Source organism: Rissa tridactyla, chromosome 2 (genome assembly GCF_028500815.1).
Source record: "Rissa tridactyla isolate bRisTri1 chromosome 2, bRisTri1.patW.cur.20221130, whole genome shotgun sequence".
Classification (NCBI taxonomy): Eukaryota; Metazoa; Chordata; class Aves; order Charadriiformes; family Laridae; genus Rissa; species Rissa tridactyla.
The window spans coordinates 126,382,967-126,400,859 of record NC_071467.1 but is presented as its reverse complement, the minus strand read 5'-3'; the positions used below and the strand labels follow the sequence as shown (position 1 = coordinate 126,400,859).

The 17,893-nt window shown below is 39.1% G+C and overlaps 1 protein-coding gene across 2 annotated transcripts in view; it reads left to right on the top strand.

Moving 5' to 3' along the window:
- LOC128905423 (ubiquitin-conjugating enzyme E2 E2) overlaps positions 1–17,893 on the top strand; it is a 223,342-nt gene that overhangs the window by 47,189 nt on the left and 158,260 nt on the right. The window lies entirely within an intron of this gene.

The window sequence follows — 17,893 nt, the reverse complement described above, 5'->3', positions numbered from 1 at the left end:
ATGGGTTGCTGATTACCACATTGATATCAGTTGCTCCAAATTTACGCGAATAAAAATGCTTTAAGAGAATGAAAACCATACTATGAAATGAAAACTGCAGTAGCATGTCTAATACGTGCCTCACTTCTTGTTGGTTTGTTTTGGGTTTTTTTGTGTATCCCTTTTTAATTAAAATCTCAGCTGGCTTCCCTGCAGCTCTGAGAACTTTCAGGTCAGAGTTCTAGAATTCTTGATTGGGATTGTATGTTAATCAGCCATTTATCTTAAATGAGGGTATTCAATCATAGACAATTCTAAGTCGTTACTATATGTAACATAGCTATTATGCAATTTTTATATTGCAGCGATATATTTAACTTTCAAAGCTACAGTGCTTGGCTTTTATATGCTGTTATTTTAAATACTGAAGAAAATAAAGATTTAAATAATCATCTGAAAATGTTAATAAATAGAGTTTTTTCATACACTGAAAGACACGCTAATAAAACCAAAAAGTAACATCTACAGATGCAGGTCAAAGTAGCTTAAACAGTTTCAAGTATTTACAGCTCTTAAAAATACATTGTAGCCAAATTCATGTAATTCTTCCAATTAAACATTCTGAGTACCGATACTGTATCGTTTGAGGCTTTGAACATTAAGTCTCTTATCAATCACATCATTACTCTTTTTTTTTTTTAAACTCAAATCATTGGCGGTATAGAGGGTTGCCAAGATGCCTTTTGGGACAAATTCATGTTTCATTGACACCACTTTATTTACAAGTCTTGTAAATAAGCATCTCAATAATAAGGAGGACATTTTCAATCATCACAAGTTTCTCTCTATTTAATTCTTTTCCACAGAGTTGTTCTTTGACTTTCTAGGCTAATGTGCCAATCCTAAAAATTGTTATTCTGCTCAGTACCGAGGATTGCCCAGGTTGCTCTGGGTCAACATGAAAATTCACGAACAGATTCATTAAGAGGGCAGGTTGCATCCCCTGCTGCATTTAGCCTCTCTGTTCAGATAAAAACTGCAGGACAGTGTCAGGATAAATTTTTGTGATGAATACTGTTACTAAGCTTTGGGGGAGGGTGGAGCTGCTTCAGTTGAGTTTTTAAACTTTGATCCTGTTTCAGATGGAATATCAGTGGACAAAAGGATGTCAATTATCATGTACAAATCAACTTTTCAAGGTTCATCCCCAGGGAGAAGTAACAAAAGCCAGTATTGATTGCTCAGTTAGGCTAGTCAGGGGACTCAGCTACGAAAATAGATCTTGGAAGAAACAGGAGGCAGAAAAAGCATGGACAAAAGAAAGGAACAAATAGGAATGTTTTCTTTGCAGATGAGTGCTTGTAATTGCATAACAAATCACAACAAAAACTGGCAGCCGAGAAGAGAGGGGGAGAGAAAAAGCGATGTGTATAGACTGGGATCCTGTTTTCTGAACCTTAAAATTATTCAATTAGGAAATAGTGAAACCTGCAGGGAAGTGGCGAAGTGGGTGTTTCAGTGCTTTGTCTGGAGCTGTGCGTATCCTGTACAGCTTAAAATCCAGGCAGAATGATTTCTAGAGGGCTCCATATAGTGCCCAAAATGTCCATTTGCTTAACTTTTGCGTGTGAGCATCTTAAGAGAGATGAGCTATAAATGCAGTGTCCGCAAGGATGAAGCTCTGGGAAAGTGTGATTAGACTGCTGAAGCATCTGTGAGCCAGCACCTAAGGTCGGCCTTTCTTGAAGGATTCTCAGGTGGAGCCTGTGTCTCCAGGAAGCTTGCCAGAGAGGACGAATCAATACTGTAGGCTAGAGCGCACAGTCCCACCTGCAAGCAAAGAAGTTTGATCAGGGCTATGGGAAGCACACTATTTATGCTTTTCTCAGAGTATCCTTAGCACCCCTACATTTTTCTCTGCCAACAACCACCAATCAGAGGAATGTCAAACCATGCCTGGATCCCTAAGGTAACATTCAACCTCCAGCAAAAGCCTGCGCAGCTCCTCCTCTACTCAGCTTTTTACAGGTTGTGGTTGAGCCAGTGGTTCATATTGTTCTTGAATTGCTCACTTTGAGAAGCTTAATTATCTCTTACATTTACTCCAGATAAAGAGAGTATGCTGTATGCCTTGTGCACCAGCTCATACAAGATTTTACCCAATTTTCACCATACCAGGATGTCTTGAGAGTATAATAATTAACATAGGCATTATAGTTGAAGGCAACAAATTAATCTATTTGTCTAGTGATGCAGCAGTGCCTTCAGATGGACGAAGTTCCTCCTTACTGCATTAACTTCTCTTTCATACACTAGGCACACTAAAATCAGTTGTTTCAGAAATGAAATGTTAAGTTTGATCTTAGTGCAAGTCATACTGCTGATGATTCAACTGCATTTCAAGACAGCAAAACAGCAATGGCATTGTAGTTATTGCGCTAAACATGCCATTTTAAAAAGCTGTGTTCTTGCAATCAATAATGGAGTTATTCCATTGAGTATATAATTTCTCACTTCTTCTTAAGCTTAGACTCAGGTAGGGGTTTAAGCACCCTTGTAAAGTAGCATTCATTTTATGACTCCATCTTGAATTAAGTGTATCGCAAAAATAAAATGAGGTATAGAGGACAAATGTAGATATTAAAATTACAGTGCCAGTTTTGCAAAGGATTGTTCAAACTCTGAATATGCAGTTACATGTTGTCAAAAGTAGCATTTATGCACTTAGTTTCAAAATTGATGCAGCAATTGCATGTTTTGTGTTGCAGTCTTTATGCCTGAACTCAACCTATACGTATGTATATTCTCTAAAGGAATGGATTGAGAAACGACTGCCTAAACAAACAGGGGTTACAGAATTAGTGCTTTTGAGATAAGTGATGTAGCCAAAGGACTGAAGCCCCCGCTCCCATACTTGGGTAACTGGATTCAGTCATACTTTGTGAGACACTATAACAAGCATAACTGACTACTTATAATAGCACTTAGATTTCATTTGGTAAGAACTGATTCAGAGCAGCAGGAATGTAATTTCGAAATACCCAGTAGTACTACATGTTACTACTATATAACAAAAATGGAAAAATATATGTAGGTATGGGCTGCATCAAAAGAAGCGTGACCAGCAGGTTGAGGGAGGTGATTTTGCCCCTCTACTCTGCTCTGGTGAGACCCCACCTGGAGCACTGCATCTAGCTCTGGAGCCCTCAGAATGGGTCTTTCCCATTGGAGCAGGTCCAGAGGAGGACCATGAAGATGATCAGAGGGATGGAACACCATTGCTGTGAAGACAGGCTGAGAGAGTTGGGGTTGTTCAGCCTGGGGAAGAGAAGGCTTCAGAAGACCTTATTATGGCCCTCCAGTGCTTAAAGGAGGCTCATAAAAAAGATGAGGACAAACGTTTTTGCAGGGCCTGTTGTGATAGGACAAGGGTGTCGTGAGGCTCTGGAACAGGCTGCCCAGAGAAGCTGTGGATTCCCCATCCCTGGAGGTGTTCAAGGCCAGGCTGGATGGGGCTTTGAACAACCCGGTCTAGTGGGAGGTGTCCCTGCCCAGGGCAGAGGGGCTGGAACTAGATGATCTTTAAGGTCCCTTCCAACTGTAATCATCCTATGATTCTATAAAAGAAAGTAGGTTTAGACTAGACAGAAGAAAGAAATTCTTTACAATAAGGGCGGTGAAACACTGGAACAGGTTGCCCAGAGAGGTGGTAGATGCCCCATCCCTGGAAACATTCAAGGTCAGGTTGGACAGGTCCTGAGCAACCTGATGGAGTTGAAGAAGTCCCTGCTCATTGCAGGGGGGTTGGACTAGCTAACCTTTAAAGGTCCCTTCCAACCCAATCTATTCTATGATTTTATATAGGTGGATTTTTTTTTTTTAATCTCTGACAGAACCCACATTCCTTAAATCTACCATGTTGATCAAATCTTATCATATTTATTTTTAAAATAGTAACTAATACATAGTATTGTACACTTTTACTGCATTTTCACACTGGCTTGCAGTTCAGCTGTTCACCTTGCTTCAGGCTGGGTTAAAAATGCATAAATCCTTCTTTAATTTTGGTATTTTTTTTTGGTACTGTGATTAAAAAGCATACATGATATTTTATATATTGATATTGTGAATCTACCCTGTTTAGTATCTCCAGGAAAGTAACACAGAAAAGAAATATCCTATTTTCAAAAATGACTCTGCAAATTCTCTCTAAGGACTTTTTGTAACAAAATTACTTACCGTATTCCAAGAGTTTAAAAAAGGCTTTGGTATTGTATAAATAAAGTATATAGTTAGAGTAAACAAACAAGGTTAGCTGTGGTTAACTGGCCCAATAAAACACCTTTCATGAACTCTAAACAAGTATTTACGGGGCCTTTTATTCTTCTTTTGTAAATAAAAACTGAAAAATTGAACACAACTAGTGTGAATTAAGAATAAACTTTTAAACACTGCTTATTTCCAGTCTGCATGAATATTTTCCTCAAAGTACTTTGCCCTGTGAGAGGAAATAGGAATTGTGTCTTTCACGCATGGATTTCATGGGCAAACGCTTGGATCTGTAATATCACCCATTCTCCTGGAGAGTATTTTGGCTTTATACTGCTAACTGTGATGTCGTGGACTTGCCTAACACCTGGGAGGAAGCCCATTAGCAGCCTTCAAGCATAGAAGATGGGAAGCATCAGCTCCTCGTGGTGGGTTTTCCCTCCTTGTGGAGCAGGTACAGCAATGGCTGCTGTCACGAAAATTCACAACTGGGCGGTGCCAACCGAGGAGAGAGGTTAGGGCACAAAGTAGAAAAATTTAAGGGTAGATATTTATTCATGTGCATGAGGTGTCCCAGTCAAACTGGGGCACCCCAAATGTGGTTTTACACATCTGAATGTTGAGGTAAAACACGATTTGACTAAGCTCTAGCACTCACACTAGTGATTACTAAGTAAAACTTTGCAAAGCAACTCTATTTCTGCAGCATTCTTGCTGTTTGTCTATGGATTCAGACATCCCGGGTGTCAGTCTTGGTGGAGTTACTTATCTATGACGCCAGATGATGCTCGGAGGGTTTCAAAGATATGTTAGGGGGGCTGGGATGGTGGCATTATCTTGGTTGTATCCTTTATCCTTCATGGACAGCTCTAAGCTTCCAAGAAGCAAAGTCCTCATTTCCAGGACCAGGCTGTTTAGTTTGTTTCACTTTAGCGTGAACAATACCAAAGCCTCCAGTAAAATTCCACTACTTCATTACACGACAGTGTATAATATGAATCAGTATATATATTAACAAAGTTAATACACTTTCATACTACAAAGACTCCTTGATATAACAGGAAAGGGAATTTTCCTATCACTAGTGTGAAGTAGTTCTCCTTTCTTACCTGAAGGAAGCTTGCATGCGCAAGAGCATCCTGAGTCCGGTGGCAGCTTGTGTCACCCCTTCTCACAGAGCCTACGGCTTTCACAAGACCAGGCTGAAATGTGGAAGCAGTTGATCTAAATGAAGGCCAGCAAAGCAGAGGAGTAACACGGTCCAGGAGAGCCTCCAGCAGCGCATCCAGCCTGCTGTTGTAGTTGTCTGTGCTCTCTCCCTCATTCCCTCATGAAACTGTCTAGCTCTCCGGAGTGACTATTTGGATAGTTATCTCTCTTCTGAATTTGTTGCAATTTTTTGGCTTATTGCACCTCTCAAGATGATTAAGCAGGCCTTTCTAACTTCACCTGTACTTCACAAGCAAAATTGGAGTTGGATTGGACTGTAAATATAAAAGAGATGGCTCACCTGATAAAACATGTGTTCTCTCAGTTTCTGTGTGACACTGTTTGGTATTCCAGGCTGCTGGCCTTTTGCTTAACTAAGCTGTAATGATTTTACTTTTTTTAATACCAGTCACAAATGTCAGATAATGCACCGAATTTTGACTCTGATTTGAATCACTTCTCAAGTAACAAACAAAAAATGACTGCACATGAAGTTATGTTTGCATAATTTCTCAGTACAGGCAACTCCACCACTACTATTTCTACTATACTGATATATATGCATAGTTCTGCAGTAGTGTGTCTGTATAAGTCTGGGTTTGTAGCCATTCTTCAATCCCAAAAGTAATGAATTAAAAAAAAAAACAAAACTGTGCCTTTTGCTTTAAGCCTTCAAATACACTTTACACATTCTACACTGGAGCTTTCTTGGTTTTATCATTTTCCAGTCCTGACATTTATTTTTCTTCCTATTAAGTTTTGGGATTTTTTTTTAATAATTTAAGGCAAGATTATTGCCTCTGACAGACAAGGCAGACTGGTTTGTTTTGGCTGGCTGCAAATTCTGCCTACCCCGTTAGAGGAAGAAAACTTCATATCAACTATAAAGCTGCTCCCCGACCCTATGGTCCCTGTGGTGGAAATGTATCTATAGGGCTTTTGACCTCTGATTTTAGCTGCCTGGTACAAAAAGAAGGGTGGGAAGAAATGGGTAGGGGCTTGTCAGAAGAGTTTGCAGGCATGTTTTTTGGTCTGGAGAGATGTAGAATAAAGAAGGTACTGCTCCAATCTGTGTGCTGCTACTCTGCTACCCTGAGCAGGTGCATTAGAGAGCCTGTACGCTGGTGAATGCCGTCAGTCCTGGGTGGTATTAAAGGCATTAATCGGAGTAAGGATCCAGGAATCACAAGCTCCCTTTCAGTCATCCATTCTGGTGATAACTGCATGCATGTGTATATGTCTACACATATGCACATGTATCTCAGCAGCTCGTTTGCGGATGTATTTGTTGTAAATAGGTAATAAAAGCATTAGCTACAGTTAGTATATTAGTTAACTCTCGCTTTGCTAATTCACCTCTGCATTAATCCACTCTGTTGCAAGTTTCAGGCTTATTTTGTTTGGCTTTGTGTTACAAAATTGTAGTTGGCAGCTTTATTAAATCAACCAACCTAATTTCTTATCAGTTGTCAAGTATTTGTTCAGTTACCTGCTCTGCGCAATCATCTTTGAAGATGCTATTTGTACAGTAGGCGCCCTTTGGCAAATAAAAACACAACCATGTGAAGTGGTGTAATTTAGAAATGATGTATTTTTGCCAGACCTGTGACCAGTTATTCAGTCTCTTCCTCCTGTTTGTCATGAAGGCATTAGGGCTACAAAACCAGGGAACCTTTTTGTTTATGTATCAAGTTGGGCTAGTGAAACACACTTCCTGAATCTCTAATGTGTAAATTCAAGTGATTCAAGGGTATGGATTTACAGGGTAAATGGTTTCAAAAAAAGACAGCTAGAGTAGAAGTAATTTATTTTCTCTTCTGTTTATCTTTGCTTACGTAGGTATAACCAGAATAGAGCTTGTGAATGTTCTTTATAATTTAAAGTGTGCTTTACAAAATTTGCATTTAAAATGCTGTAATATTAATTTACTGTTCTATTTATGATAAGAAAGCAAATCTATCCTACTTGCCCAGTAGCGTGATAAACGATCATTCTGAATCTGAAGTGGACATCCTCTGATTTCTGACAATAAATCTGCTATAATCCCTTTGCTTTTCTCAGAGAATTCTTAACAGGTGTTGATTTAAAAAAAATTAATGCATGCAATCCATCAGAAGAAGAGACCATTTATGGAGATTTCGACTTTAGTTCCTCTGAAATATTCACACCTTTACACTACATTTTCATAAATCTGTGTTCAAGGGACTTTGAGATGGTGTTTTAGACAGTTTGGTGGAGTGTTAGAATGTGGTGGTAGGTGTTTGCAGGCTGATCCTGTTCACTCTGTGCTCCTCGGGCAGCTCTGGTCGGGCTGCCTGCCCCACTGCCTGCTCTGCTGCCTGCGCCTCTGCCTGCGCTTCTGCCTGCCCCTGGGTTTGTCCCCCTTCCCCGGCTGCTGCCCCTGCTGCTCCGGAGCACCGTGGCAGCGACGGGGAGGAGGTACCCTGCTGCTGGGCCGCAGGCTGCTGCCGGCTGGTCCCCTAAAACAAGCTCTGCTTCATGAAAAGTAATTAAAATAGTTCTGAGGGAAGAGATGAGTGACCTATTATGTATTGCATTAGTTTACCTTTTCTATTTTAGCAGTGGAGGTAGGAAGCTGTCTGAGAGAAACCCTTTTACTGGGACCGAATCTTTAACTTTTGCTTTTAGTTACAACTGATGTTGAAAGCCAAGAGGTTGAGGGGGGAAAAACAGCCTTGAAAAGGATGCTGCATCCCTCAGGCCCATGGAATTGTACATATCTCGTCTGACCCCCATCTGGAGAGACGATAGCAGCTTCCCACTGCCTCCGGACTCTGACAAATGAGTTGTCGCAGATTGTAGTGCAACAGCTTAAGGTGTTACCATCCCCAGATGCTTCTGATCTCTCTGCTGGCACTTACTACCTGGGAGAGGGCTGCCCTTTGATAAAAATGATTTTTTCGCCATGATGCCGTGCTGTAAAATGCAGGAGTCAGTATGTAGACACATGCCCTGTTTTCCTCTGGAATTGGTAGGCGCGCAGAGGGCTGTGGATGAGCTTGTCTCAAACTCTTCCTGCTAAATATACCCAGGCTTATTTGTTAACAGATATGCAGCTAGACCTTCACTAGGAATTTACCTTTGGTCTTCTCTTAGAAGTGGGCACTTACTTGACAGCCCTCCTGACCTATCTAATTTTCTGGCATTTAGACATTTTGTATCATTAGTCCAAAGTCCAAACTTTGTATTTGCAGAAAAATAAATATAAGTTAGGAAATGCATGCGCCTTTGCTGGAATACTGACTTTTTCCAAGAACAGAAAATATATTCAAGTAAAGAGAATATCCGTATCCCTCAGAGATGATAGAAGCGTTCTGGTTCACAATAAGCGTGGCAGAAGGTTGCTAATCAAAGTAGGAAAAAAAAGGAAGTGGATAGATTGCATAGTTCCAGTCATTCCATTTGCTCTGAAAATTTTGCTGTCGTATCGTGGCATTGATGTATGTCCAGGCATACATTTTCTCAACTTTGTTACTCCTGGTTGGCTGCATCATAGCACTGACCCTTCATCTATAATGATGAACACGCAACCAGATTTGGGAAACTACTAATGCAAGGCTAGTATGGTTCAGGCAGCCCTACTACTGCTTTATAGGCAACTGGCTTTCTCATTTTTCCCCTGATGGGGAAGTGCCTCATTTCTCCCCTACGTTCAGTTCTTGTTCCCTTGCTACACTTGATAGGGTGCTTGCAGCCAAGCCAACATGTCATCAGATCATCTGCTGTCATAAAGTGCTATTAGTTTTTTTTAATAAAACTTAATTCACAATTGATTGCTTTAATACATAAGATACTCCAGTAGAGTAGTATCTAGTAGATATGCTAGTATTTTTTTTCTAATATACATACTCTTCTGCATATGTGAGTAAGTGTGTAGAAGACAGAGGCTGTTGTGGAGTGTACAGCAAGAAAATACATGAACATTTCAAAGCCTAGTTTCAAGAAAGGCACTTTTGAGTTGGAACTACTGCTTATCATGTTAAAGTATAAATGGTATTATTAAAATAAGCGCAGAACATTATACTTAACTTCCTAGCGGTTTCCCCCGAACACAGACAGGATGAAAGGATAAACTGAAGTGATTAATGCTTCATCTGCAGCCTCTTCTGTTTTTCTGTTGCATAATTGCCAAGAAGGTTGCTGTTGATCACCTTTACAGCAATGGCACATTAAGGTCTACTGAATTAGCCAATTAAGCAATTTATATTTATGTAAAGAATGCAAGTGGATATATAAAATATAATCAACTGATGTGTGCTGCTTGTCTCTTTGCTTTCTTAATAATTAGGCAACATCCATGCTTTCAGTGCAAAGTGAATAAATAATTGAATAAGGTAAATAGTGAAGCCATTATGCTATTACTCACGGTTTGGGTATATTCTCATTTTTTCACAAGACTAGTCACCTGCTGGCTTCTGTCTACACTATTATTAACCCAATATATTCTTTTTTTTATGTCAGTCTACAGATTTAAAACTTTGCTTCATGTTTTTCATATTCATCAGACAGAGAAATATATCTGGTTTACTGTGTATTTTGAGAAGTTTTCAAGATTTTAGTTTGTCTTGGGTTATAGCTTGCATGAAAAAAATTTCATCAAAGTGCTACTCATTTTTAACAGATCCACATGACTCAAGAGAAGCGAAATGATTTGTTTATATTAATATTTGGGTTTGTAAGGCCATTTGAAGTGGGTTTCATAATTGGGACTGTGGTTAGAACTGAAAAAGCTTGTTATCCTCTGTCCTCCAGAATTAATTTAAAGAGACAGGCTGCCACACTAACTTGTGAAATAGCAACAATAACTATTGTATTTGATTTTATGGTTGGTGCAAGAATAATGAAACTGAAAGAAATAATGAAAGTATCATTTAGCTTCAGTTCTGTTTCATACACCAAGAAAATTAACACCCCCTTACTCATCATTTTTTGTGTAGTACAGAATTATATTTTAATCATGTTAAGAGATTTCTGTGATGCCACGTCCAATAACTTGCATTGCTATGAATAACCCTCACCCATTTTGGAGTTCAGTTTAATTTCTTTGGCACTAATATAAATTTGACTTGATTCTTTGGAGGATTTAAGAGATTCAAAATTTTGAACATACCAACTGTTAAAATACATCTTTTAACTATTACTTTAAACTTCGTGTTTCTAGCTGTGCAGATACTAAAGTGAATATGTGCTGTCACGTTTATGCATTAAGGTTAGATTCCTAAGTTCTCCTAATGTATTCTGGAAAAGTACAGAACAGTTCCCCCCAATTAAACAAAACCTAATAAGTGTGAAATAAGGACTACCAAAGAGCTGATATGTGTAAAATCACACGTTTCATAAGGAGGTAGTAGTTCTCCCCATTTTCAGATACGGGGATTAACAAGCATCAAATTAAATTAGCTGCTGATTCATTTATGGGTGGTTTCACAGAATACCTATTTAAGCTAGGGAGGGCCTTTCTGACAGTTGCTGTGGATGCTAAAACTTCACATGGAATCGAGGAGAGACTGCAACAGTGCCCAGAAGAGAAATTCTTGCTACGTCCATGGTGCACATAGAAGCCGCATTTGCCTCAGCTGTAGAAGGTGCCTCGATTGCAGAGCGGGAAGCACTGGACAATGTATTTTATATAGTGACCCTGCTGTGATCTCTTCTGTGCACATCCCTGTTGGCCACTGTCAGAGACAAGATCCTGATGTAGGCTGGTTGCATTTATGCTCATAGGTAGAGATGAGAGTATATTCAATATTGCTTTGCTCACATTAACACCAGTGGAAGTTCTGTGGATTAACTGGGAAATAAAGGACACTACTGACCACAGTAGTATCTACAACTTGAGAGCCATGTTCCATTTTTTAATGCATTTGGTAGATTGCTTTTTGCTAGAAAATACTAACTTTGGTGGATGAAACCAAACCCATAGTTCTGGGGTTTTTTTGATTCACTTTTTGGGGGTAGGAAGTTTTTAAGCTTATCCTCTAAGGTTTCTAACAACATGGCAAACCTTTATTGTGTTATCTTGCACAGCGGCATGTCATCTGTCATTTAACATGGAACAAATTGTTAACTTAGGAGATGTAGTTAAAATGGGAGTTGTAGAAAGTATTTGCTTAATTGAGGCCTAAGTCTTGCCTTCTGTTGGCACGAGTGGGAGTAGAGCAAAATCCTGACAGTCCTCGCGAAGTATCCTATTTAAATCCCAGTGACACACCAAATGCTAAAATTGACCAGGAGGCATTATGTGCATAGCGTGTTTAGACTGTCTCATACAGCACTTAATGTTGGAGTTTTCCTTCTCTTTGCCTTATTTCTGGAGATTTGCAAACTCCCTTTTTAAGCGCCTGCAAACAGCCACGGCAGCTGAAGCAGGTTTGCATCATCCAAGTGGAATGACCTGGTGCTGTGCAGAGCTCTTCACAACTGCGGTTACCAATAGTGCCAGCTTCCAGACATGTGTATGGATACCCCAGAGGGGTATCTTTTTAGTCTTGCTTTTCATTATTTTTGAGAAGCGAGCTTGGTTTAACTGCCAAAAGAAAGAATATTCTGTAAGGAAGTTAGTGTAGAAAAATTGACAAAAGAAAGGGTAAGTAAAACACAGAAAGTAGCTCATACCTTAAGCTTGCTTTGACCATTTGAATTACTTTTCTATTATAATTTATTGCCATCAAATTTTGAATGTTTTAATGTAACGTCTTGGATTAGTGGCACAAAGCACAGCATAGTCCGCAAACTCTCAAAAAGCCTAGTGGCAAAGTTAACGTCAGGTTGATAGCAGTAATAAAATTTAACATCAAGCACACTTAGGAGGATTAATTTAAAATCTGCTGTCATGAAATATCAGAATACAGAGAGGTACTTGATAGCCTGCCTGAGCTACTGATAGGGTGTGCAAACATTTTCCCTTAACCACAAAAAATAACCACTGAGGAAGTCCAACTCCACCACCTCTAGTATCAGCAACCACTATTATTTGATGCATTCTAGGAAGACCAGCTTTATTTTGGTGATAATCATTGCAAGTTATTCCATAGTATTATCATTCACAAAGCTTAGCACGTGATTTTATATTAATTCATTGTTTGGCTTCACTTTTGTGGTATCTTGCCTGGTTTCTAGTATCTATTTTTACTTGTTCTGTTTTTAAATAAGCACAGAATTTGGCTAGGTTTACAGAATCTGTTGCAAAAATGAAAAGTAGATGATTTTGCAATTTTTGAAAGTTAAATTCTTCTTTTGATGTGTTGCTTTTTTTTGCCTTCCTTTTCCTCTCTACCCCCACCTTCTCAAAAGAAAACCTTTACTGAAATTAGAGCAGGCAACAGTAATCAGAAGGGAGAAAATTTTCTGAGAGTTCGGAGTTTTCATCTTGCCCCCTGCTTTCTGCTTCTCAGTTACATTAGATTACATTAGCACCAGAACACCACCTTCTACATATACCATAGATTTTTATCTTCTCCTCTGCTCTGTAAGGCAACATTTCTTTTTCACATGACGTGTCTCTCCACTTGCCACTTTACATTTACTTTAGGTGGAGTTTTGTATTTAAAGAACACCAAGAATTTACAACGAAATGCAGTTTTAACAGTGTATGTTCCCAATTAAATTCATTTTGGTGATATGATATTTTCACAGTCAGGGGAAAAATGTTTGCGTGTATGGATCTGGTATGGTTTTGGCAGAGAAAAGGCCACCAAACATGAGAAGTCTGAATGAAGAGAAGGGTTCGCTGTCTGAAGTGAATCATTTTTTGGTTTTCAAAAGGAGTAGAGAAAGTGCTTCAGCAATACCACGGGAACAATTCTAGATTTGCCACAGTGACAGCATTATAAGCTGTTTTGTGTCATTCACCTTGAAAACTGTTCAGTTTTGGGCCCCTCGCTACAAAAAAAGACATTGAGGTGCTGGAGCTTTTCCAGAGAAGGGCAACAAAACTGGTGAAGGATCTAGAGCTCAAGTTTTATGAGGAGTGGCTGAGGGAACTGGGGATGTTTAGCCTGGAGAAAAGGAGGCTGAGGGGAGACCTTATTGCTCTCTACAACTACCTGAAAGGAGGTTGTAGCGAGGTGGGGGTTGGTCTCATCTCCCACGTAAAAAGCAATAGGATAAGAGGAAACGGCCTCAGTTTGCACAAGGGGAGGTTTAGATTGTATATAGGGAAAAATTTCTTCACGGAAAGGGTTGCCAAGCATGGAACAGGCTGCCCAGGGGAGTGGTTGAGTCACCATCCCTGGAGGTATTTAAAAGACATGTAGATGTGGTGCTGAGGGACATGGTTTAGTGGTGGACTTGGCAGTTAGGTTAGCAGTTGGACTTGATGATCTTAAAGGTCTCTTCCAACCTAAATGATTCTGTGATTTAAAAAAAACCATCAGAGTGTCAGCAAGCAATCATCAGCATTGGTGAGGCCACACCTTGAGTATTGTGTCCAGTTTTGGGCACCTCAATATGAGAGAGATATTGAGGTGCTGGAGCAAGTGCAGAGGAGGACAACGAAGCTGGTGAAGGGCCTGCAGAATAAATCTTATGAGGAGCGACTGAAGGAGCTGGGACTGTTTAGTTTGAGGAAGAGGAGGCTGAGGGGAGACCTCATCACTCTCTACAACTACCTGAAAGGACATTGTAGAGACACTGGTGCTGGTCTCTTCTCACAGGTGATAGAACAAGAGGGAATGGCTTCAAGCTGCAACAGGGTAGGTTTAGACTGGACATTAGGAAAAAATTCTTCACAGAAAGAGTGGTCAGACACTGGAATAGGCTGCCCAGGGAGGTGGTGGAGTCACCATTCCTGAATGTGTTTAAGAGTCGTTTAGATGTGGTGTTAGGGGATATGGTGTAGGGGAGAACTTTGTAGAATGGGGTTGGTGGTTGGACTCAGTGATCCCAAGGGTCTTTTCCAACCTAAATGATTCTATGATTCTACGATTACCAGAGTCTCTCTCATTCCATCTTGTGAAATGAGTTGCTTTGGCCTGGACCTTTCTTTTGAGGGCTTCGTTTCTTCTTCCAGCCAAGCTGCCTTGGCTCCTGCCTCCCATGGGATGCAGAGGGCCTCCTTTGCAAGGCCACTTAATGCATCGAAAGCCGGGCTCTGGAACAGGTACTTCCAAAACAGTAAATATAAATGGTAGTGTACCAGGCCACAAAAAGTCGTGTTTTCCTCTCCCACATTTATTCTGTATTCTGTTTGTAGATACCATAACTGGCTCCATTTTCCATTTACTGGCATTTATAACTAGCAGATGCTTATTCCAAGGTGTATGTTGCCTTTTCCGAGGAAATTCCAAATCTTTCCTACTTTTTGTCTTTTTGTCTCTCCTGTCTCATCAGTTTATTCCGTGTTGTTCTTTATTATATGTATTTTATATATGTATATGCATTTTTTATATATATATATACACGTATATATATGTATGTATGTATTATGTATTATATATACTTTCTACTTCTGTTGCCAAAATCCCACTCTGAACTGGATCTTGCTCTCAACAAACGCTTTCTTCAGGACTTTCAGTTCCTCCAGGGCTCCAGGGAGGCCTTTGAGTACTTAAAGGGGGCCTGCAGGAAAGGTGGGGAGGGACTTTTTATCAGGGAGTGTAGCGATAGGACAAGGGGTAATGGTTTTAAACTGAAAGAGGGGAGATTTAGATTAGATATTAGGAAGAAATTCTTTGCTGTGACGGTGGTGAGGCACTGGAACAGGCTGACCAGAGAAGTTGTGGATACCCCATCCCTGAAAGTGTTCAAGGCCAGGTTGGATGGGGCTTTGATCAACGTAGTCTAGGGGTAGATGTCCCTGCCCATGGCAGGGGGATTGGAGCTAGTTGATCTTCAGGGTCCCTTCCAACCCAAACAATTCTGTGATTCTATGATATAGGAGAACAATGCTTATCTCATAGTCGGGAGAGTTGTAGGTACTCCACTACCAAGCTCCGCTGGCATACGGCTTGTCAGGTGGAAAAAAAGAAGACTAGAAAATGAAAGAAGATGCACAGGGCTATGGTGTTATCTTATTGCTGTTATGGCCATTCTACATTGTTGCAGAATGAATGCCTATCAATAGTCTTCATCAAAGAAATATTTTTATTTAAAAAATTAGTATAATGGAAATGTAGTTAGCCAATATGATTATATTATTTATGATGTATATCAAGGAAAGAGGGGAAAAAAAAGGTCAAGTTGATTCTAACAGACACAAAATTATTTGGTGAGGCTTGAAATTACTGACGCGTGGAACCTGTAGTGAATAATCTATAGAAAATATTCATGCAGTCTCTAATCTAGTGCAACTTCTGTACTATAAATGTGTTTATCATGACAAATAGAAAGGGAATATTGCATCAAATGCAGATGAGTTTTCTTCAGCTCATTGATACAAGGAAAGCTTTATAGATCCTGATATTATTTCCCATTTTTCGTAGAAGAGAAGAGAGATTAAGTACCATATTAAAAGGCACACATAGCTGAAAAAGGACTGTAATTATGTGTAATTTCTTAAGAAAATATTTTTACAAATCCTGTATTTCATATTTTATGCTCATCCTAATTAGTTCAATAGAGAAATATTAAATACTAATTTTGCCATGCCTGCCAAGATACCTGAAGGGTTATTTTAAAATATATTATTAATGGGACTGGATACAATGTGTGTGGTTCCTTAATGATAATTAATTCACTCAGGAGACAGTCCTAATAAGCAGATGTGAAACCAGAATTTGAGACAAAAACATTCTGTTTGGTTGTAAAGTTCACCTGCTTTCTAGTGTAAGTTTGCTTGGTAGATAAGTAATTCCAATCAAACTGCTTTGTGTACCTATCAAAAAGTGGTTTATTGGTATGCCTTGAACCGTAGGTGAAATTTTATCATGAAAAATTACACATATACTTCATAAATATTCCCAAGATTAAAGCTAATTTTGCTAGGCCTGCTGGTATGATCACAGTTCATTTACTTTGATTGCACTTATTTTTTTTTGCTTTGCACCCAACTATTTCACTGTTACGTCAGGTAGGTAATATTGATTTCTCACTGCAACAGTACTTAAAAGCTTTTGTGAAAATTAAATGAGTTTTTATACACAGCTGCCAATTTCATTTAGACTATTTTTAAGTGTCTACTAGAGTAATAGGAGATAACTTTTATTTCACTGAAAATGTTAATTTGGTTTTATTAAAGTTTAGCAGTTTGACAAAAAAGAAGCCCAGAGAGTATTGCATTAAATATTAATAGGTTTTTCTGTCAGGGTATTGGGGGGTTTGTTTTGTTTTTAAGAAATACGAGATCTGTTTAGACTGCTAAATCATTCTTATGACGCTGTTATTTTGTTCTCAGTTGAAGTATAAATTGAAAGTATCTGTTCTCATTGGCTGATGTTACATGATTTCAATAATGATTTCTTTTGTACTTCTGTTTTACCTCCAAAGAAAAATGTAGGTATACAAAATAAAAATAACTGTTTCTGAAAAACAGGCCTATTAAATAACAATAGCGTTAAATATGTATTTACTGAAAAATATTTACAGTAATTTTTTTAATGGTTTATAAAAGGGGTAAAAAAGCTCAGTCATACTTGCTGCACTTGTTATGCCCCAAATTGTAAAGCTGAGAAATCTCTGATTCATTCTGTAGAGAGCTGCCAGCTTCTCCTACCTAAGACAAGGCAGGAAATTATCCTTGTTTGCTGTAGCACTGTTAAATCAGCTAGGTGGATCCAAGTCTTAGTCTGAAATAAGGTCATACATGAGTTGTCTTTTAGAGCATCTCAGCTGTCATGTGCTCTCTTGTTTATGCCCAAATACACTATTAACTCCCCTGCCCCTGACAAAAACAACAAAAGGATGTGAACAGAAATGATTAATCCACGTGGTATTCTTTGGCTATGGGATAAATAAGTATCTTGATTAAAATTTTTGCCCTCGTTTTTAATGAAAACAAACACAGATTTCTGAGTCAGGCAAAATCGGCCCTGGTGAAGAAGATAAAATCTTGCAGTGATGATTTCAGAGCTGCCGGCCCTGGAGCCCATAGCAGCTTCTGTTCCACCATGATAGCTGTTTGCCAGCAGGCAGCATCAAATCCCTTAAAGTACCTTCTGGGCTGCTTTCATACTGCGGTTTAAGTAGTTTTGGAATACCAGCAGGTTTTCTCATGGAATGGTGCTTTTTCCCAATTCTGAATGTCTTTTTGATGTATTTTTTGTAAGTAAAAGTTAAATAGGGTTCTCTTTTGTATAATTTCTTCATAATGTTAGGAAAGCTGTAGCCTGAGGAGCAATTTTCTGTTATGTTTTAAAACTAATGAGGCATTTTTAATCTGGTTCGATTTGCAAGTTTATTCCAGACTCCCTCCACTGTGGATGTCTTCACTTCTGTCCCATGTTTTGTGCCAGTTTTCTTAGTTGTATTTGCTGGAAAA